The sequence below is a fragment of the Myotis brandtii genome, unplaced genomic scaffold (assembly GCF_000412655.1).
Source record: "Myotis brandtii unplaced genomic scaffold, ASM41265v1 scaffold1370, whole genome shotgun sequence".
Taxonomy (NCBI): Eukaryota; Metazoa; Chordata; class Mammalia; order Chiroptera; family Vespertilionidae; genus Myotis; species Myotis brandtii.
In genome coordinates, this window is record NW_005354875.1 from 186,103 (window position 1) to 193,738 (window position 7,636).

Consider the following 7,636-nt stretch of genomic DNA (forward strand, 5'->3'; position numbering starts at 1 on the left):
TCCAGCAACTGGAGCAGCGGAACAACCAGAACAACCGGTGGCTATGGTGCGCACTGTGGCAGCCAACTGGCCTGATCTGGGCCCCAATTGCCCTCCCCAGCTGGCCAGGCCCCTGATCTGCCCCCAACACATCAATTGAGGGTGGGGCCAGCTCTCCAACTGCCCATGGACCCACCCCCCCACCGGCCCAGCCCAATGGGCCCCCATCGGGGTGGGCCAGCCAGACCCCACCCATGCTCAAATTTGTGCACCAGGCCTCTAGTTTAGATATAAATAGAGGATATCAAAAGAGTAAATTGTGGCTAATACCATTGAAACTGTGCTATTGGAAAATAACTAAGAATATCAATGTCATTTTTTATGGGGTTTTATGAACTTATATATTGTTTTTGCACATTATTTTCTATAAAAAAGAACTGCCACTTGATAGTCATTAATGCACATAGTATATTTTAAATTGGTATCAAATGCTAAGAAAACATCCTAGATATGTATATTGACAAATGACAAAGTTAGAAATCAGAATTACAAAACAGAAATAATTTTGCATAGATTTGAAGTTCATCAAAACTGTTCCATTACAGAGAAAATGCACATAACGTTCTAGGACAGTTATGTTACTCTCTTTTCTCAGAACTGTCAAATGACCTAAATCTACCCGTACTCAGCAATGTGTTGATCATTCATGCTTCTTTTCATAACAAAACTATTCTAACATAGTTCAGAAATACGTTTTATTCTCTACCAAGAACTCAAAATGTTTTATATAATGCTTTTTCACTCACTTTCATAATAATAAGCATCATGTAGTTCTGAAAACAAAACTGTTATTCTAAATCTTTTTTAGATAGAAAATAGAAGCAGATTTAATTTAGTAAACCAGTTTCACAATAATTACCCCTAGCTATATTATAATTTAAGATATAGGAAAGTATTTGTAAAGAGTATTAGATTTTTCTTCTGTTTCAGTATTCACTCATCAATATAAGCATACTCATTAAAAGACAAAGATAAATTGAAATTATCTTTATCAAAAGTAACAGAGCTATAAATGTAGTAGAAAGATCAAAATACTGATTGGGATTATTCTGTTTGTTTTATAGGAAGAGTGATCACTTTTTTTTTATCTGCTTTTGTGTATTTCCAAAACTAAGCTTTATAAAATCACAATGTCTTGTTCAATATTATATTCCCCAGCATAAAACATAGTGCCTAGTGCCTGGATGTTGTTCAATAAATGGTGGTTGTGTAGGGAAGGCAAATTTGTACCTCTACCTTCTGATAGTTCTTTTCAGCTGGGCTTGAGAGTTAAATGGAAGACACGAATTTTTTTAATATGTTTTTTACTTGATTTTAGAGAGAGAGGAAGGGAGAGGGAGAGAGGGATAACAAAAATAAGACGTATGACACAGAATAAGTGCAAGTTATTAACAACAACGATGACAATAACCTTTTTACCCACCAAGAAATGACTAAGAATTTGCCACATAGGAGGGCTCTCTCTCTCTCATATATATTGCCTGGATGTTGTTCAATAAATGGTGGTTGTGTAGGGAAGGCAAATTTGTACCTCTACCTTCTGATAGTTCTTTTCAGCTGGGCTTGAGAGTTAAATGGAAGACACGAATTTTTTTAATATGTTTTTTACTTGATTTTAGAGAGAGAGGAAGGGAGAGGGAGAGAGGGAGACATCCATCAGCAGCCCCCTGCACACCCCCTACCTGAGATGAAGCCCACAATCTGGACATATGCCCCAACAGAGAATAGACCAGCCAACTCTAGGTGCATAGATAATGCTCAACCAACTAAGCCACACCAGCCAGTTTGTATAAAATTCTCTCAATCTCAACTTGTCCTTAGTAATAACAATGTTATTTACCTTAGTGTACTAGTATAGGGAGGATACCTTCCATATGGAAATTTCATCTCCTGCTTAAAAAAGAAATGTGTTTTTTGCATTTGCTGTTATTCAAGTAAACACAAAAGAGTCAATATGCTAGAGCAGCATATTTTGGGGTAACAAGTTCTGAGCTCCTTTAGTTGCTGCTAAATGTAATAAAAAGTAACAAGTTTGCCCAATTGGTGTGACTTAGTGGTCGAGCATCACCCCATGGACCAGGAGATCACTGATTCCATTCCCGATCAGGGCACATGGGGGCATGCAGGAGGCAGCCAATGGATGATTCTCTCTTATCATTGATGTTTCTAACTCTCTCTCGCTCTCCCTTCCTCTCTTTGAAATAAATTTTTTAAAAGTGTTTTTTTAATAAAAATAAATACATAAATAAATACAAAGTGCCACACTTAGTGCATAGGAAGAATTCTACTCTCTAGCTATGTTCAATGACTATTGCTTGACAAAAGGAACATATCTGTTTATATGAAGAATATGAAAACGAAACAAATCAAAAACAAAGATAAAGTTCACAGTTCCTAAGTCTTAGCTTCCTCCATGTTGCTGCTTCTGAAATTTCTAGTTCATAGTTTATAACCTCATATATATATATACTCGAGGCCTGGTGCATAAAATTCGTGCACTTGGGGGCGTCCCTCAGCCTGGCCTGTGCCCTCTCACAGTCCGGGAGCCCTGGGGGGATGTCCGACTGACTGAGCATTGCCACGGAGGCGGGAGAGGCTCCCAACACTGCCGCTGTGCTCTCCAGCCCTGAGCCCTGCTTCTGGCTGAGCGGTTCTCCCCCTGTGGGAATGTACTGACCACCAGGGGGCAGCTCCTGCATTGAGTGTCTGCCCCCTGGTGGTCAGCATGCATCATAGTGACTAGTCATTCCACCATTCGGTCATTTGCATATTAGCCTTTTATTATGTAGGATACGCTGTAGATGAGGCCCCCTAGAACCATAAGAAATGCAAAAAATTCAGTTAACTATTTTCTAATTGCCCCCACTTAAAAGCAAATTGCCCCCCCCCCCTTGGGGTGTGTGCTGCAGCTTGGGAACCAGTGGGCTTGACACTTTTCCTCTCTGAGCTTCATTTCTGAATACATATGCATATACCCTGGGAATTGTAATCTCTTCTCCGCCTACCTCACTGTGTTGTCACGAGGAGGTTCTGAGCTAATAAACCTAGAAATGTTTCATCAAGTAAGTGATGTCTAAACCGGAAAGGATTGTTATTTTTAAGCTCAAGGGTACCCTCGCAGGTAGCAGGTGCTGATTAGGGGAGGAGGGCATGATTGTTTCCTGGGACTGTAGCTATGGAAGCTTTGTAGAAGGTTCCACAGGCCTCGGAGGGGTGGGCTCTGGCCAGCAGCCCTGTAGCGGTGGTCATCCCTGGAGGTGCTGGCAGGGGGCAGGGAGTTAGGGGGGCGGCAAGGCCGAAGGGGAGGTAACTGTCAAACCTTCCCGCTTGGCGCCATTCTTTAAATTGTATGTGGCTGTTTCGCAGCTGTACCTGCTCAAGGCGGAGCTCCAATCCCCTGGAGTGGGGTGGGGGCAGGGCCAGGGCAGAGCCAGGTGGGCTAAGAGGGCGGGTTTAGCCACACTCCCAGTGAGGTTCAGCGTGCTTCCTCTGCGGAGACAGCACTGCTGCTGTGGGGGGTGGCGGGGAAGGAAGGGTCTGACCCTGGGGGGAAACTCAGGCCTGCCTCCACCAGGTCTGGAGTTGTAGGGAGGAGAGGCATGCCCGGCCCCAGCAGAGGGGGCCCGGCAGTGGCAGGCTGCGGACCCGGGGGTGCTATTGTTGTGGGCGCCCCTGGTGGGGGTGGCGGGGGAAGAAATCGGGAGTCTGAGGTGCGGGCTGCAGCTACACCTGAGGTTGGGTCTTCTCCCTATCCAGTCAGCCCCCCAGCCCCCTTGGGGTGTGGGGGCTGGGGTAGGGTGTCCGTGCAAGGGGATTGGAAGAGCTCCCCATGGCCGCATCTCTTCCTTCTTTCCAGTCTGGGCTCCTGTCAGGCAGTCTCCTCAGACCCCCAGGAACTTGGCTCAGGCTGCCCGCCCCCTGTTGCTCCTGCATCATTATGCAAATAGGTCATTATGGGGCCACATTCATGGACAAATTTGCATATTACCTCTTTATATGTATAGATAATTCACTCACTCATTCATTTATTCATTAGGTAATTTAAGAACTGCTTAAAACATTATATTTGTGCTTAAACTTATTGGCTTGTATATGTCTGAGAATTCTCTATGAGAACCTAAAATAAACTAGTCTTTACAAAGGAATTTATAATCGCATTTTGTGAAAAATAGAAAAAAAGAGAGAACAAAGAACATGTTTTTGAAAGATCAGACAGAGGCCGAAAAACCAGGACTACAGGCTTTATTAGAGGAGAAGGACCTGCTGGGCTGTCTGGCAAGGAGAGAACAGCAGCACATGCAGGGGTGGGCACGCCTTTTGAGGGGCGGAATGGGAAGGGGTGGGGGCTTAGTGTACTCGGCGCACACTGATTGGTGGCTTACTGCATTGTCCATATAGGACAAGGGCTTAGGGTATTTGGCAGGTGTGGATTGGTGGTCCAATGTATAGTCCATATAAGGTACCTGGTTAGTCACTCAGGTATTTCTGGGCTGCAGGTTACGTCATACTCCACCCACCAGTTGGGGGAAGGGAGGATCTATCAGTTTTCTTTCTCTATTTGAATATAATTTTATCCCAACAAATCTCAGATTGCTACTAAACGGGAAGAGTTCATCCACCCAACTCTAGCAGAGCTGGACAGTAAACACAGAGAATTACAGTAGAGAAAAATTGGCTATTTTATCATGAATGGTGCCACCCAAGAGAATGGGAAACTAATGCTGAAAAGCCTGAACTCCTTGATCCAGGGTTTAGGAGCAGGTTTTTAAGGATATGGGGAAACAGATATATGGAAGCATTGGTGAGAGAAGTTTTAATTTGAAGATCTTGGAGCTTGGCCATTATGGTAAGGGGCTTCAGCACCAGACCTTCCTGGACAATGGACTCTTTCCTTCTGAATGAATTACAGTATGTCCCAGTCCTTTGGTTCGCTGTGTGTGTTTGGGGATGGAGAAAGCAAGACTTTGGTTGTGGGTACAGATGAAGGTCAAAGTTTTCTCTTCTGCACATGCTTTGGCTGCATGATTTGCAGTTTTGATCTGTTGTCTCTGAAAAGCAACTCAGTATCTCATTAAACAGTGTAAGACCATTTTGACCTGGTTCTGCAGTTAAAAATAATTTAGTACAGTACAAAGACAAGAGTATTCTTTACATTGTTTCCTCATTCCACACCAAAATTCACCAAGCACTTATTCTGACTGGATATTTAAATATTTTTCTTTATAAAATCACTCACAGCATTTCAAAGTTATTGCCAGGAAATCAAACTTTATATTTTAAAGTACAAACATGTCATCATTTATACAAACAACTGATAGAAAGAGGCTGCTCTTTGTTGTGTCATTAACTCAACAGCAATTTGTGTATTTAACAAACCATAGGGCTTTTTGAAATAAACCTAGGTCTTGTTTATCTGTTTTCTTTTGTTTAATGCACATGGAATTCTAAACAAATTTTCTCTTTTGTGGGTAAACAACATAAGCAGACATATTTAATTAAGTCTACATTAAAAAGGAAAGATAGCCATAAAAATATATTCTTAATAAATTGAACTAATTAGTGGTTGAAATCAGTGAAGGTTATTCAATTTAATTAAGAAGGAAAGGTCTTAAAAACCCAAGTCAAAGATACTGTATCTAGCTTCAGGTTCAGAGTTGAAAGTGGAGTGGGGTGAGAGGATTACTTTATGCCCTTCTTAGATGTATTAAAATCATTTGGCACAAACTGTAAAGTTTCTTTCTTCTCCCTTTTTTGAACACAGTCCTATTTACTATCAGACTATCAGGCTGGGAAGTAAAGAGGGGAAGTAGCTACAAGAAGGAATAATTCATACATTATTCCTTCCTTTGGTCTAAATATCCTGTGCACCTGCAGCTTTGGGATAGTAATGGAAATATAAGTACTTAGAAATTCAAAACAAGTTTGTAAAGTGCATGTCTTACCATGCAAATCATGTACTTTATACACCTGTACAGAGTTAATCAACATAATTTATTTAGAAAAATATCTTAATTTTATAAAATTTAAAAATATTTTACATTTGTGAATGAATGACAAAGTTACATTTGGTCAATGTTAAGTTTAGTTCAGAATACTGTAAAGCTCAGCTTATTGTGTGCCTTGAGGGTCTCAAAATAAATTAAAGGGTGGCAGACATAAAAGTGCTGTGCATTAATGAGGATTCACATAGAGCTGCATTCAGTCATCTGCACTTTGGTGCATGAATAACAAGTGACCATTCATACTGCTAAGTAGGCAAATGTAGCTACCAATGTGAAAAAATAGAGTGATTTAGTTGTAAATTCAACAAGTAGGAGTCCCTCTAACCTTAGGGTTCTTTGCATTTGCTTAATGGGCTAGTAGAGGACTTGACTACACAAGTCTTAACAAATCAACACCTTTTCTTTACAGTACACTTTAATCACAGGAGCTCTAGAAAATCACATTTGCTGTGTGGTAGGCTTTTCAGAACTAAATTGATGGGATACTGTTGCTGAAACTGAATAGGGTTTACTTTCATTTTTTAGTGTGAATATGTTTTTTCATGTGGAACCTCACGAAAGATTTCAAGAAGCACCTCACATTAAAAGAAAACACACACAATAATCTTGCTTAAGCTTTAATAAGCACTGCCATTTTCTGTGACACTTGTATTTGGATTTTTCACATAGGTGATCTAAAAATTCATATCTATTTTTTAATTATTCAAGAAATGCTGATTAAGTACCTAGTTTTTGTGATATACTCATCTAAGAAGAAAGTTTCCTGTAGGAGATGCTATTTAGATTAAAATCTGAAGAATGAGTAAGTATAAGCCAGAAATATAATGTTAATAATAATAGAATAGGCCAAAAATGTAGTTCCTGGTGGTGAGCACCACATCGGAAAAACAAGACTTCACTTACAGTTTTGGCTCACTCCGAAATGAAATCAAACCAGTAATCAGGAATTTTCTGCTCAGCACTAGTGAAGTAATCTGCCTGATAAACCATTGCCATCCTCTAAAGCAGTGGTTCTCAACCTGTGGGTCGCGACCCCTTTGGCGGTCAAACATCCCTTTCACAGGCGTCGCCTAAGACCATCCTGCATAACAGATATTTACATTACAGTTCTTAACAGCAGCAACATTACAGTTATGAAGTAGCAACGAAAATAATTTTATGGTTGGGTCACAACATGAGGAACTGTATTTAAAGGGCCAGAAGGTTGAGAACCACTGCAAAGTAACTTTGCAATAACCAGCCCATATTTTTGCCCAGCATAAATTTCTTGTTCCTGCTTCATTCTGCTTCTAAAAGTCTTTCAATTTTTATTGCTCCTCAGAGATCCTTTCTATCTGCTAGATTGAATGCTGCCTATTTGAATTTCTTTGTGCTCAAGTAAAACATGAAATTGTCAATAAGCCTTAGTTTACCATTTACCAATGGGCAAATTCAGACTGAGAAAATATAAGTAAGAGTAAATTGTATCCCATGCATTATTATAGTATAAATGAGTTAGAAAAGGAAAGGCTGTGATCACAAAGCTGGAGAGGTTTGGATCTTATCTTGAATGAAAAAAAAACACAGTGATTTGGTCAAGTGTAGAATAGGGTATA